Source organism: Salvia splendens, chromosome 16 (genome assembly GCF_004379255.2).
Source record: "Salvia splendens isolate huo1 chromosome 16, SspV2, whole genome shotgun sequence".
NCBI classification, from domain to species: domain Eukaryota; kingdom Viridiplantae; phylum Streptophyta; class Magnoliopsida; order Lamiales; family Lamiaceae; genus Salvia; species Salvia splendens.
The window spans coordinates 19691978-19708460 of NC_056047.1; the positions used below are offsets into that span (position 1 = coordinate 19691978).

General features: G+C 36.2%; 1 long non-coding RNA gene and 1 pseudogene across 11 annotated transcripts; one reads left to right on the forward strand and one right to left on the reverse strand.

Moving 5' to 3' along the window:
- Window positions 1-3949: 3949 nt before the first annotated feature.
- Window positions 3950-13207, reverse strand: LOC121772621. 11 transcript variants are annotated; one of them, XR_006044364.1, is made up of 16 exons: window positions 12843-13207; window positions 12540-12740; window positions 11479-11607; window positions 11216-11311; window positions 10620-10779; window positions 10410-10445; window positions 10270-10339; window positions 9953-10016; window positions 9700-9774; window positions 9148-9464; window positions 6545-7340; window positions 5967-6077; window positions 5500-5886; window positions 4615-5419; window positions 4347-4534; window positions 3950-4105 (listed from the first exon to the last, which is right to left on the reverse strand). It is a non-coding gene; the product is annotated as an uncharacterized LOC121772621 (long non-coding RNA). The 11 variants fall into 11 exon arrangements; XR_006044365.1 differs by having other exon boundaries at window positions 12826-13207; XR_006044369.1 differs by lacking the exon at window positions 12843-13207 and having other exon boundaries at window positions 4615-5233; window positions 5330-5419; window positions 12540-12817.
- Window positions 13208-14227: 1020 nt separating this feature from the next.
- LOC121772013 lies at window positions 14228-16202 on the forward strand (annotated as a pseudogene).
- Window positions 16203-16483: the final 281 nt, after the last annotated feature.

Sequence of the window (16483 nt, forward strand, 5' to 3'; positions counted from 1 at the left end):
CAACATACATACATTGCACACATTACATAGTCTAACACAAATTACACTATTTATACAATATTCAACAAATGCACAAATAAAATACATAATTTATACATACGTGGTACATACTAGAAACATTAAGAACAGTATAAATAAAACACACAAACACAATATAAATAAAACAATCACACAAACACTACACAAATAAACATACTACACACTATAAAAAAAACAACACACATTGCACACTATATACATACTATACATACGCAACACATACTACAAATATTAAACACACTAAATAAAATACACAAATATACACAAGTCATATATACTGGAAAAATACATTCATACATACATATACACACTACATATACTAACACAAAATACACTATTTATATACTATACAATAAATGTACACATAAAATACACAATTTATACACACTTGGCACATGCTATAAACATTAAACATAGTATAAATAAAATATACAAACACAATATAAATAAATTACACTTCACACCAAATGAACTGCACATACAACACACATTATATACAAAATACACTCTCATACACAATACACAAAATAAATATACTAACCACGCAACAAAAAAATAACACACCCAATGCACTAAGTTTTGACAAAATATACATTCTGCCTATACAAAATACGCAATACACACACTGCACACTACACATGGTATACACACTACACTCAGTATACATAACACTATACATATTAAACACACTAAATAAAATCCACAAAACACGTCCTACAAAAATACATATATACATTTGCGCACACAACAGATACTAACACAAAATACACAATTTATATATACTATACAAAAAATGCATACATAAAATACGCAATATATACATATGTGGCACATAATACAAACATTAAGCATGGTATAAAGAAAATACACAATCACAATATAAATAAAACACACACACATACACACAAGATAAACTACTTCACCCTATAGAAAAAATAACACTTCATACACACAATGCACTATATATATATATATATTATACATCATAGCACACACTGCACACACAATACAACCACAAAACACATACTGGTTACTACGCAAAAAATATAGACACATTATTTATGCAACACACATTTTATACCCACCATAAACACACAAGACATTATAAACATACTACACACACTTTTACACAAAATTCATAAACTTGCACACACACACATATTAACAAAATACATGCAATGCAAACATACATACAAACTTCACATAATACATGCACCGCACACACAACGTATACAAAGTACACCAACGCATACTACAAATTCATACACTACCCTCTAAATACACACATTATAAATAAAATACACATACACGCAAAAAATACATGCATACATACATTGCAAACTACAAATTCTAACACAAATTACACAATTTATATACTATACAACAAATATACACATAAAATATAAAATATATATACATATGTGGCACATACTACAAACATTAAACACGGTATAAATAAAATAAACAAAGACTATATAAATAAACACACACACACACACTGCACGTTGAACACAAATTATACACACCACACAAATACACACACTTTACACACATACATATTAAACAAACACTACACACAAAATATACACATAAAATACAAATATTATAAACACACTAGATTATACATACGCGGCATTATACTTTAAACATTAAACACAATACTACGAATAAAAATACATAAAAAATACACATGCACTACATACATACATACACACATTCCACACACAATTGATAATGACACAAAATACAATATTTATACACTATACAACAAATGCACACATAAAATACACAAATTTTAAATTCATGGCACATACTACATACATTAAACACGGTATAAATAAAATAAACAAACACAATATAAATAAAACACACACGAACATACACACTACACAAAATCAACATGCTACACACTAAACAAAAAATTCTACACTTCATACACATTGCGCACTATATACATACTATACATCATACCACACACCACATGGTGCATATTGCACACAAAGTATACACAAATTTTAAATTCATGGCACATACTACATACATTAAACACGGTATAAATAATATAAACCAACACAACATAAATAAAACACACACAAACATACACACTACACAAAATCAACATGCTACGCACTAAACAAAAAATAATACTCTTCATACACATTGCACACTATATACACACTATACATCATACCACACGGTGCATATTGCACACAAACTATATGCTCCACGCACGATATACATACAATGCCCATGTTGCTCACTACACCAAAAAACACCCTATGCAACACACATTCTATAAACACCATACACACCAGACATTATAGCACACAGTAACATACATACACACTACATATATTGTCTCCCACCATACAAAGAATACACACTCGTACACGATACAAAAAATAAACATTCTAAACACATTACACAAAAAATAACGCCCTTTACCCACATAGTATAGACAAAATATCCATACAGTACACTATACACACAAAATACATGCCCTGCACACACTGCACACAAAGTATATCAACACATACTATACACTGTGTGCACACAAAGTATATCAACACATACTATACACTACACGTAAAATTCACACATCCACACACAATAAACACACTTCACTACACACACTATACACAAAATTCACAAAATACATACACTGCCGGTACTACATACACACTTTACACATGCATCAAAAAAACTACACGCTACACAAAATACATGCAGAAAATACAAACATTATAAACACACAAACACTACAAACACACTTTGAAGCATCTGAGACGAAGTTGCAAAGCTGGCCACCTCATCCAGGTACTACATACACACTTTACACATGCATCAAAAAAACTACACGCTACACAAAATACATGCAGAAAATACAAACATTATAAACACACAAACACTACAAACACACTTTGAAGCATCTGAGACGAAGTTGCAAAGCTGGCCACCTCCAACAGACTTTGCCATATCTTGAATTGTTGTGTTGCTGGCCACCTCATCCAGGTATGATACTTTCAGCTTCACAAAGTTGCAAAGCTGCAGCGGAAAAAATCACACTTAATTGAAAAAATCACACTTAAAGAATTAAGGGCCAGATCACACGACCACACCAAGCAAGTACAAGAACATAAAAATTTTAAGGTGTGCTAACATTACCAACAGTTGTAAGATTTAAAGACATATATCAACTTATCTTAATTGGAAAGTGCACTCACAATCGGTAAAGCTTTAGGTTTTAGGCGGGAGAGAGCATGGCTGCTCTCAAGATATGAGGAAATATTGTCTGAGCCCGATAACTTTAAGTTCATGACGGCCTGACAGAACGCCTCCATTGCCCCACTACTCCTGAATTAATAAACAGGTCACAGGGAAGAAAACAAACAATAAAGAAGCAAAAGGGGAAAGGAAAACGAGAAAGTAATCAGGAATGAAGAAAGAATTCAGAAGTGTGAGATTTTAGTTAACCAGTGGGATCAAGTTATATGTGCTATTAATAGAACTTGTAATATGCAAACTCATAACAAGGAAGAAAATCCTCAAGAGTAAAAACATGGGAAAACCAAAAGGATCAAGATAATGTGTAAACAGGGGCCAAAAAGTTATAAGACGTCTACATCCAAGCACCTCTATGGGAGTTTCTCTTCGCACAGTTATAACACCAGACCCAATGTTAATATAATCCATAAAGGGCACAATGAGAGAGAGTAGTACAGTTAAACGTGACAATTTACTTGCTGAGGTTTATCGACGAGGCAGATTTTAATGACAGCAAAGCACCACTGAGTGATTGCATTGTGGGTTTGAGTAGATTAGCTCTTAATAATACAGTCAAAACAAGGTAAAAATGAAAAAGTATCAAGTGAACTACATCAAAGTAGACAAAGACCCTATTACTTGCCTTAGGAAAGGTAGGTGTGTTGTGATGGCTTCATGTAATTAGGAGTGAACTCTCATCTAGAGAACTCGGTGGTCTCTGTTGTAGTGGGATCGAAGAGGGAATTGCTAACCCAGACAATATGCTGCCGAGTCCGATCAGAGAAAATGGTGGGCCTGCAGTCTGAAACCAAAAGGATGAAATTGCAGTGATCATGAGTTCACACAAATCACTTGGAGTAGAAGTATTATCCACAACCACATAGACAAGGTGAAACTAGAAACCACATATAGGCATGTGGGAAGATGATTTGGATGAAGACATCGAGATAACACTTTTTGTCATGTTTTCTAAGAATCAATCATCTGTTTCTCATATGCAGGTTAAACTACTTAACAGGAAGATAACATTACATGTTTAATACCTCTATATGTGGAGATGAAGATTGAATAAGACTGTGTCGTTGATCAGTATTGGCACTATGGCTAACACCAGTTCAGTATAAGCCGCTGAAATACTGTTAAGTGCCCTCCCTATAAATGTTACAAAGTGCAGGATATGATGGCAGTACAGTGGCCACTAAATGAGACGGTCCACAAACTATTCCAATGCCTTGCTCCCAAAGGAAAACATCAGAATGTCATAAAGCCAAGGTCAGACTGAAATTCACAATAATAACATTAACCAATTACCTAGGAAGGAACAAACTTTTGAATTTGCAAGCTTCCTCAAAGCATTGAAAACCGCTCGTAAAGCAATACCCAGCATAAGGTTAGTCACAAGTTGATGCTTAATGACTGATCCTGAAGCACAAGCATTCACAAAGGATAAACATTATAGGCAAGTTGAAAATTTTAGAACGGGGTAACATTACAAGTAACATAGTTAGGTTGAAGCGTATTTTACAACATTATAGACAACTAGGAACTATCACGGAAAACACCCTAGTTTCCCAAGAATAACACAAGAATATGCTGAATTATCTTAGTAGCCTCAAACGCAGCAATCTGACTCAAACAGAGAGTCTTTCCTGCATACAACAAAGAAAAGGGTTACAGGTTTAGTGCAACACGTAGAAGAATTCCAAGGAGAGAAAAATAATAAACTGTTGTATGTATTCCACTTCCTACAACTAAACAAAAAATTATATCTAAATGTATGTACAAATAAGAGAATAACTAACCACACATCCTGGTATCGTGCAGATATCGTGTTCCTCATAATTAGACAAAGCAAGTCCAACCCAAATTTTATTAGGTACCGACAAGTGTAGAGCATCAGAAAGATTTTGCAGTAGTTCTTCATTGATGGCTTTAGTATGAAATGACACACTTAATATCGAACTAAAGTAAGGTTTAATAAATAAATATTTGAATATTGAAGCAATTATTGGTTGCAGCTTTATACCCTTCAACTCGCTGGAATAAATAGTGAGGTGCTCAAACCTGAACTGGATCAATAATTCTTAATGAGATGACCCACAAACTGCTCCAATGCCTTGCTCCCAAAGGAAAACATCAGAATGTCATAAAGCCACGGTCATACTGAAATTCACAATAATAACATTAACCAATTACCTAGGAAGGAACAAACTTTTGAATTTGCAAGCTTCCTCAAAGCATCGAAAACAGCTCGTAAAGCAATACCCAGCATAAGGTTAGTCACAAGTTGATGCTTAATGACTGATCCTGAAGCAGCATTCACAAAGGATAAACATTATAGGCAAGCTGAAAATTTTAGAACGGGGTACCATTACAACTAACATAGTTAGGTTGAAGAGTATTTTACAACACTATTAATCTGTTCTTATGTTCTCTAAGTAAACCAGAATTTGTTGTATCAATCATAATCATCAAACGGACAGTTAAAGATAACAAACTCAAACACAGTAGACTATGTATAAAACTAATTAGAGAACTGGATCAATAATTCTTAATGAGATGACCCACAAACTGCTCCAATGCCTTGCTCCCAAAGGAAAACATCAGAATGTCATAAAGCCAAGGTCATACTGAAATTCACAATAATAACATTAACCAATTACCTAGGAAGGAACAAACTTTTGAATTTGCAAGCTTCCTCAAAGCATCGAAAACAGCTCGTAAAGCAATACCCAGCATAAGGTTAGTCACAAGTTGATGCTTAATGACTGATCCTAAAGCAGCATTCACAAAGGATAAACATTATAGGCAAGCTGAAAATTTTAGAACGGGGTACCATTACAACTAACATAGTTAGGTTGAAGAGTATTTTACAACACTATTAATCTGTTCTTATGTTCTCTAAGTAAACCAGAATTTGTTGTATCAATCATAATCATCAAACGGACAGTTAAAGATAACAAACTCAAACACAGTAGACTATGTATAAAACTAATTAACTGGTATATAAAAGATGTTAAGTCAAATTAAATTTTTGAGGAACTTGACCAGACAGATAAATGTAACAGAAAAAATCATGGCATCAAATATACGGAAATCGGAGTAGTCAAGATTACATAAATTGTAATTAAATTATTTACTATAGTAGTGGGAACAAGCTGCAGTTTACATTCCGGCATTGCAAAAATATTAAAATCATGAGAAAGATCAGTCAACCTGCAACAGAAGTGGCAACACTTACCTCTAGAAAGTATCTTTACTCGACACTATTTGAGTGCTCAACCAGCTTCCAAGGCCCACGATTTCTTTTTTAGAAGCAAGTTCAGCAAACCTAATGCCGAAGTAAAAAGGAAATGTGTCTAGTAAGTAATGGGAAAGAGCATATAAAAACATTTAACAGATATATTATGAAGCCAAGATTTGACAATCAATGGGTTTTACATTTCAAAGCAACACTTATATAGCACATATTTGTACAGGGCATACGAGACAAAGAAAAATAGGATGCTATGTTTGTTAATATTAATTATGCTGCAAGGTAGCAAAAAGTGGATTAGAAAAAGTAGAAAAACGTCAGGCATAGTATAACAAACAAAAATATAATATATGTAACAGATCAATTATAAAGCTGCAAAATGCAGCAAAGAATGAATTAAATAAGTAGGAAAAATATAGGCGCAACAACCAAGAAACAGAAGATCACAAAGCAAGCTCAAAAATCAATAAATAGACTTGTGCCTTCAGTTTTCCACCCTTTCCCCCCGCATCTTTTAAGTTAAGAACTCAGTCGCCCCCTACCACCCTTGACCTTCAGATCGACTAAGTACTTTCTAGTCTATTTATGCACTAGGAACTATCACGGAAAACACCTTAGTTCCACGAGAGATAACATTTGCAAAAACGAATCTAAATGCTTAGAGAGGCCTTCAAATCGACTAAGAGTAACACGAGAATATGGTGAATTATCTCAGTAGCCTCAAACGCAACAGGATTGGTACACAGCAGCTCTGTAATCTGACTCAAACAGAAAGTCTTTCCTGAATACAGCAAGATTGGTACACAACAGCTCTGTAATTAGATAAATAAGCACATTCACAAGACATTAGATAATCCTCTACTTCAAGTCACGTCAAATCACACGAATCATCTTATTAGGCTTTACCGAGCATATTGCGAGTAAGACTTTAGAACAAGAATTGTACACGAACTAATTCCCTAAGAGCTAGGCATCCAATGCTTCAATGTAAGTTCGATTTATGTCTTGGGAGTCTCAAACCATCGTCGCTAATTCGTAAAGAGAAGTTCTTCCGGCTATTCTTTATTTTAAGCACATAAGATCTTTCTCCCAAAATCAAGCAAAATTCGTCGCTCACAAGTCAATATGATAAATAAATGTAAAGGTCTTATTCATTTGGATGTAACGGGGCTTTTGGTAAAGGTGTGATCATATTTGGATTAGTAGCTTATCACCATTCTTAAAATACTAGCACATCCCTTACAACATCCTTCACATCTCACTGAATGCGTAAAAAATTCTGACAGCTCAACACCCCAAACTTGAGATTTTTCTACCATCTAAACCAAGTCATCTTATTCTTTAGAGCATATTTCTGTTTTTTGCTCGATATTTTTTTTCTAGCCTTGGCTTTTTTTACTCATGAAAGGCTGCCTTTTTATTTTATTTTTTTACAAGCCTTGGCTTTTTTTACACATGAAAGGCTGCCTTTTTTATTTTTTTTCTAGCCTTGGCTTTTTTTTACACATGAAGGCTGCCTTTTTTATTTTTTCTAGCCTTGGCTTTTTTTTTACACATTAAAGGCTGGCTTTTTATTTTTTATTTTTTTTCTAGCATTGCCTTTTTTTCACACAGCTTTTTCACTTTGTATCTCAGTATAAATGAATACCACCTAATAAATGTTCCAGGACTTCCAGCTTTTTCTTGCCACCATAAATACCCTTCCAAGAATGTGCTAGCACTTTAATTTTAGTGACTAGGGTAGAAAATATAGGCCAACAAATGGATATAATAAGTAGGCTAATATAGTGACTTCAAAATTTTCAACAAAGAAATAAGGCTTTTGGGGCTCAAACTGGCTCTCTAGGGGTTTATGTAGGGTTAGGCATGTGATAATTTGGATATGAGGCTTTTAGTCCTATTGCCTAAATCATTTTATTCACCAATATCAACAAGATTGCAACTGATAAAGCTCTCATTCAGTCGATCGGCCCTATGGCTTTTTCAATTAATTTTTCAAAACCGGAATAGTTCTCTCTCCTTAGCTCAAGAAATCGGGCACCAAAGAACACTATTGTCACTTTATCTGAAGCACGGGAAACCTAGTTCTCCAGAAGTTAGTAAGCAACAACAAGTTTACAGACCAACCCTTGAGAGAAATGAAGTCCACACTAGTAACCCATAAAAAAGTGGTGAAAGTAGTGACAATCAATAGAGAGAAAATCTTGCATGCACACACAAATAGCAAGTGGTGAAACTCTGTTCGTGGAAGCATTTTGTCCTCACTACAAAGTAACATAGTACTAGGGCAATTTTTGGATAGTTCTGAAGGTAATATTCGTTGTTTATCGATTGTTGATGTGTATGAAATCATTAAAAACTAAGGAGATGCACATATTAGAGAGCCATGACAGACAACCTCTCGGAAATTACTTTTAATCATAACATGTCAATTACCAAAAAAAACATTTAAATTCTCTATACAATCAACATATCAGGCATGAATGAGAATAAATAGCAGTTAGGCACTCATGTATAAGTAGGAAACATCACAAGTTGAGTATATACGGGTTTGAATGAGACCCGAAAAAGATGAGAAGTAGTGTTACCAGAATCCTCAAAGACCAGGATTTGACGACTACAATAAAAGCTCGGATTTCCTGCCTTGCTGGAAACCTGGTACCTTCTCACATACCAAAATGCTGAAAACAAACCTCTACCAGTGTATCTTTATCAGAATAAAAAACATAATACTCAGTCAATTTAGATCATCTTCGATACTTTCCAAACATTCAGTTTTGATTGACCGATAAAATTGTTTTCTTTAAATATATACTGCAATCTTTCCTGTCATCTTTACAAGATTCGTCTTACCTTCCTACCTTCCTTTTGTGGCTTTAAAATTCCTTTTTATGAAGCTTATTCCCTACAAAACAGTGTGAATCATTTGCATATCATGTAAGACCCCGAGCAAATTAAGTGTTATTTAAACTTGTTTTTTATTAACATGACTTTTAAATCTTAAGCGAAAGGAAGGAAACGTTTTATATCATCGAAAAAAGAGAATTTCTTTCATTTCTCTTATCATCACTACAAAAGGTAAGTATTGCATCACAAGAAAAGTTACATGAGATGATCTCTTACAAAAAAAATGTACCTACTCTTTTTTTCTCATCAGGGCCGAGAGTCCAATATAGGAAGCTAGTTGCTCCTGCAGTCCACCCCTTCCCAAGCTCCTGCAAGAAAAAACAAACTTCATTAAAATCTTATCAAGAAGACGACAGATGTGATTATGATAAAAAATATATGTACTAAGGTAAAGATCATTTCTATTAAGACCCAACAAACAGATGCACTTAACATTTTATGGAAAAAGATGAATGATATCCATAGGTTAAGCCAGAGTGGTTTTACATGGACTAAATGATCTTCCGATGCAGCACGAATGATTCGGCACTCAAACTGACTTATAAATAACCTACAAAGAAAATTGTCAATCTTAGATAGCCTTAAAAATACATTAAGTAAAGAATGCACTCATGCACATAATGAATAACTGTGGTGAGTGAAGCAAGTTCATTAAAGAAAAAAAGAGTGCAACTATAAGAAACAGCAGTGTGACCATCTGCTAGAATGTTTCATTGTCTAAATTGCAAAATAAGAAAGATAGGACATGAAGAAATAATCAATGCCCGATTTCGGCATGGAAGGAAGCCAAATATTCAAATTACCTCAGCAGTTATACATCATCTTCATTCAAAACTCCTGGAACTAAAGATTCAGAATGACTCAACTGTGAACCTACATGCAACAGAGTATTAGAATATAGATATGTTTGATTAACCAAGGGAAGAGTTAGAAGCAGGCATACATAAGTTCTTGCTAACTTTAGACACTTTGTCAGCTTCTGAAGTAGAGAAAAGAATACATAAGTTCACATAAGCAAAGACATTTTCTTAGAAACTCAGATATCATGCTTTGACTCTTTTCGACCTTTGATCATGAAAAGCAAAGAAACCTTACCATGAAATCTATAACACTCTATAATATTTAAAATTAATTGTATTGATGGAAAGCTTACAAAGTTTATCATGATGAATGACCGAAAATTTGAAGCATCTGAGACGACATCTGCCAAGCGCTTTGTATTACGTTCCAGTTGACCCTTCGGGTAACTTGCCTCGGAGGGAGCTTTTAACTGTCTTGAATCTATACCAAACATTTTTCAGCAATTGAAGAACCTATACAAAACATATGCCCATGATAGAAGTAAGGCAAAATGAGAAATTGACAACTGCATAGGTATAGAAGGCAAAATCATCTCAAAGTGGAGAAATTGCAATGCTTATTGTACGGTATACCTATAAACATTTGTTATAGACCCAATTGCGACTGGGCAATACTACAAACTAGGATTATAATAGGCAGTTAAAAATCACAAGAAAAAGTTTGAAATGTGTCGTATTTGGGTTTTCTCGATGTGTAAAATTTCTGCAGCACATTTGAGATTATTTCAGTTTATTTTCAGAGAACAAAACTTCTGGTTTTTCAATGTAATTGTAACAATAGATCTAAAGGGTCTGGGAAATCTTTGTCTATCATAAAAGCAACTAAATATGTATCTCTCTGAGAGTTATGACAGAAACTGCATTACACTTTGATTTTAGAAATCAATACCTCGAGTCCAACAGACTTTGCCACATCCCTAGTTGTTGTGTTGCTGGCCACCTCATCCAGGTAGGATACACTTTCAGCTTCACAAAGGTGCAAAAGCTGCAGCGGAAAAAATCACATTTACTTTAAAGACATAAGGGCTTGTTCACACAACCACACCGACCACAAGCATAAGCACATAAAAATTTTCAGGTGTGCTAACTTTACCAGCAGTTGTAGTATTTACAGACATATATCCACTTATCTTAATTGGAAAGTGCACTCACAATAGATAAAGCTTTAGATTTTAGGAGGGAGATAGCAGCCATGTATGAGGAAATATTGTCTCAGCCCGATAACTTTAAGTTCATGATGGCCTGAACTAGAACAAGAACGCCTCCATTGCCACACAACTACTGAATTAAGAAACAAGGAAGAAAACAAATACGTAATCAGGAATAAAGAAAGAATTCAGAAGTGTGAGATTTTAGTTAGCCAGTAGGATAAAGTTATAAGCGCTATTAATAGAACTTGTAATATGCATATGCTAATTCACAGTACTAATCTAGCTTAAAATAATTGACTCCCCAACATTGTATAATCATTTGGTTCGCACTGATACTAGTAACAATTAGTCCATCCGTCCCCCAATAGTATAGCACAATTACTACGTATGGTGTCCCCTAAAAATTAGCAATTTCCATTATGGTTCATGACCCACACTCTAGTTTATATTTCAACCTTCCAAAGACACATTTAACAAAATCCACATTTTCTTAGCACATAGTGGGACCCTTAGTAATACCCTTAGAAAGCAAACACACTCTAGTTTATATTTCAACCTTCCAAAGACACATTTAACAAAATCCACATTTTCTTACCACATAGTGGGACCCTTAGTAATACCCTTAGAAAGCAGACAGACTGTTACATGATGCAGTGGAAAAAATCACTTTAAGAGAATAAAAGTTGCTAGTAAAGCAACCAAATCAAAATAAAGATTTTCTTTCAATCCATTTATGTTTGTTGTCTCCTCTCAATCAGTTTCACTATCACACAATTGTTTCATCACCAAAACCGAGAGAGAAATAGAGAGTTATTGGGTCTAGCTTTCACAATGGCTGAGCCCAAATTTTAAGATAAATGCTCAAAGGGATAACACCAATGTACAAATAAGCAAGCGGTGACCTGCACTTTCAACCCAAGAATGTTTGGACATCACAACAAGTTTAATAGCTTCACAAATAAAGAAGAGAACCCAATCTCATGAACCCAAATCTAACTCCCTAACATATCCAGCCAAACAGGAAGATAAAATTTGTAAATTGGAAAATTAATGGAAACTTACTTAAGCCTAGAAGTCCACGGAAGTCCGACGAAATTGATAGTGACAATGCAGCCGAGATGGCTGGAGAATGACACCGACCGAAGTGAGACCCCGATGGCAGCGACTGCTTGGTGGATTCTCGAGCGCCTCTCACCGCTAGGCGAGAATCGGCAGCATCAAAATCAGACGGCGAGTCTGTCCGCTTCCTCGATTAAATAAACACTGACATACAACAAAGACCGTGAAATTCCAAAAAGGAACACAAAAAATAGCAGGAAAATACAAATAAACAAGGGAAAAGGGCAACAGTGGCGACGGCGAGACATTGCGGCAAAGCTGGGACAATGAGGCGCCTGATTCGGCGCTGATGTTCGGCTGCGGTGATTCCACGGCAGCGGCTTCCAAACAGTAGCACAGAAACTCCGTTCTGACGGCGACGGAGTGGTGGTGATGAGACCTCGCGAACCGAAATCAAAGGCGGTGGTGGAACGAAGGGCGAATCGTGACTTGACTGTGTTGTTTAGCCGGAGTGTAGAGAGGACGTAGAAGGGAGTGAGAGGGCGTTGTGGTCGCCGGTGTAGAGTGAGTCGGAGGAGGCGACGGGAATTAAGGGTTGCTCAAATTGGGGATCTCAATTTGGGGAAAATGGTGAATGGAGAATGAGGGAGTGAATACCGATGGTGGAGGGAAGTGATGCTTTTTCTAACGGTAATTGAAATTTGGGAGGAATTCAAATTAGTTGTCGACCAATATTATTAATTAAAAAGGATAATTCTTTGGGCTGGGATTAATTCCATGATGGGCCCAATGAGTTTAATAAATTAGGGCTGATTTTAAATGGGTTATATTTAAATAATTCTTTAAATTGGCTGATTGTTTAATTCTTTGATCTAGATTGATTAATGGATTATAAAGGGTTGAATAATTCATTGGTCTATATTGATTTCATTAATGGTGGGTTGACGGTGGGCTTGTTTTAAATAATTTGGGGTCAATTAGTCAAAAGGGTAATAACAGAGTGGTCAATATTTTACGGACGGAATGAAATGACAAAACTGGACAATATTTCACGGACGGAGGGAGTAGTTTTTAAGATTTTTCTTTTTTAATTTTGATTTTTCAGTTTTAAAATTTACTATAATTATCTAATTTTAAGTAATTCTAATTAGGATTTGGTTCAATTTTAGGAAACAAATTTAAAAATATGTACTCCCTCCGTCTCCAGTATATGTTCCATTTTGACCCAATATGGGTTTTGATAAATGTAAAAAAGTTAATGATGTACTAGTCATATTTATATACTCCCTCCGTCCCGGGCTACTCGCTCCTTTCCTTTTCGGCACGGAGATTAAGGAATGAGTGTATAGGAAAGTCAAAAATGACGGCTGTAGGTGAAAATTTTTACTAAAAATGGAAAGAGTGCAAGTAGCTTGGGACGCCCAAAAAGGAAATAAGTGCGAGTAGTGCGGGACGGAGGGAGTATAATTTTATGATAAAATATGAGTAAAATTAAGTAAATAAAATGTGAAGTCTATTAAGAGACATGTCAAAAAATTGAAAAATGGAACAAATAATGGCCAAATGTGTACCAATAAAATTGACAAACCAATCCCCTTTTTTATTCTGATCCTTTGAAGTAACCAACCAAATGAAGTCGTAACATAAAATCTTGATTCCCATTTATTTCCCAACCGTTTTGGACACTCCAAATGAAATTATTGCACATAAAAACTAAATCTTGCATAACATTCACCTTTTATCAAAAACGCATTTCAACAATCAGCTAAAACTGACCAACAAAATCAAGAAGAAGAAGAATCCCATATTTGGGTATGCACAAGACAAACTTTTCTTCAAATTCAGCAAACTAACGTTCAAAAATGCACCAAACAGAAAGTAATCCAGTCGGGAAAATCCTCCCACGCACAGATCACTCATTTCGGTACAATCAAACACTTCCGCTTCCAACATGCTCATCAATTTCTACTCCAAATGCGGCGCTGTGGATCATGCCCGCAAGGTGTTCGACGAAATGCGCCTGCGAAGCGTGGTTTCATTGAACACCATGATCGGCGCCTACACTCAAAACGGCAACGGCGAAGCAGCTCTGTCTCTATTCGCCTGGATGCTCAGAGAAGGATCGGAGTTCAGTGAATTCGCCTTGTCTAGCGTGCTATGCGCTTGCGCCTCGAATTTTTTACCCCTTTGAGAGCAAACAGTTACATGCCTTAGTTGTTAAGTCGTCGATGGAGTCGAATGCCTTCTTTGGCACAACTTTGCTTGATGTTTATGCAAAATGCCGATTCATCAACGACGCTTTGCACGTGTTTGAGGCCATGCCGGAGAAGAGTGCCGTGACATGGAGCTCGATGATGGCTGGATTCGTGCAGAACGATCTGTACGAGGAGGCATTGAGATTGTTTCTCACAGCGCAGAGAAATGGAGTCGAGATGAATATTTTCATGATATCCTCTGTTCTCTGTGCCTCGGCTGCCTTGGCGGCGTTGGGAAGCAAGTGCACGCAGTCGTGTGTAAAGCTGGTTTTGGTGCAAATGAGTACGTTGTTTCTTCTCTCATCAATGTTTATGCAAGATGTGGTAGCATTAATCAGTATCGCTCTGTTTTCTCCGAAGCAGAGAAGAGAAATGTGATCCTTTGGAACACGATATCTCGGGCTTTGCAAGGCACGCTAGGCCCTTGGAGGCTATGATACTGTTCGAGAAGATGCAACAGGCATTTCTGTATCCGAGTGAGGTAACTTATGTCTCTATCTTATCTGCTAGCGCTCACATGGGATTAGCTGAGAAGGGGTGGAGGTATTTTGACATGATGAAGGAGCAAGGCTTGAATCCGGGCGCTGTGCATTACTCGTGTATGGTTGATATCCTAGGTTGAAAGGGGAGGATTGACGAGGCCAAGGATATGATTGAGAAAATGTCGTTTGAGGCAACTGCGTCCATGTGGGGATCGCTCTTGGCCTCATGCAGAGTTCATAAAAACGTAGAGGTGGCAGAGGTTGCTGCAAGAAAATTTTTCAAGATCGAGCCTAACAATGCTGGGAATCTTGTTTTGCTGTCAAACGTATATGCTGCAAGCGGGAGGTGGGACGACGTTGCATCAGCAAGGAAACTGCTCAAGAGTAGTGAAGTCAAGAAGGAGAAGGGGAAGAGCTGGATTGAGATCAAAGACAGTGTTAACTCATTCATGGTCGGGGAGAGGAGCCATCCGTGGATGGGGGAGATATACGCGAGGCTGGATGATTTGCTTGAGGAGATGGAGAAGTCGGGGTTCAGAGGGCAAGTTGAGCACGATCTGCACGATGTGGAGGATTATTGCAAGAGGGAGCTGCTGAAGCATCATAGTGAGAAGCTGGCTTTTACTTTCGGGTTGATGTGTTTGTCTTGGTTTGTTCCGATAAGGATCATGAAAAATCTGAGGATTTGTGGGGACTGCCATCAGTTTATGAAGGTTGCTTCGGCTGTAACGGGGCGCGAGATCGTGGTGAGGGACAATAATCGGTTTCACCATTTCAGAGAGGGGGTGTGTTCGTGTGGAGAATTTTGGTGAGTCTGTGTACTGAGATGAATTGGTGTTAGACAGTAGCTACGAGTTTTTGAGTGTAGGAATATGTTAGTGAAAGAGGTGTGATTCTTTTGTGATGAAGAACTAATGGAATCTGTGATTTTCCGGGGTTCAATCTTGATTCAACAAGACCAACAGATAATTATAATTTTTTTGGGTTGATCCAAAATTATTAAATTCTCCGTTGGCCAATATATAACTCAAATCATACTACTCACCAAAAGCGATAAGAAATGACCTAAAAGTTGTTTCAAGAAGCTATCTTTATCTCTTTTTGCCAAAAAAATTTCTCGTATGTGTGCACTTTTTATCTAGGAAAATAGAAATATAGAATCAGTTTAAAACTAAAATTTGAGAATAGTTTTATATCTGCAGAGACATGA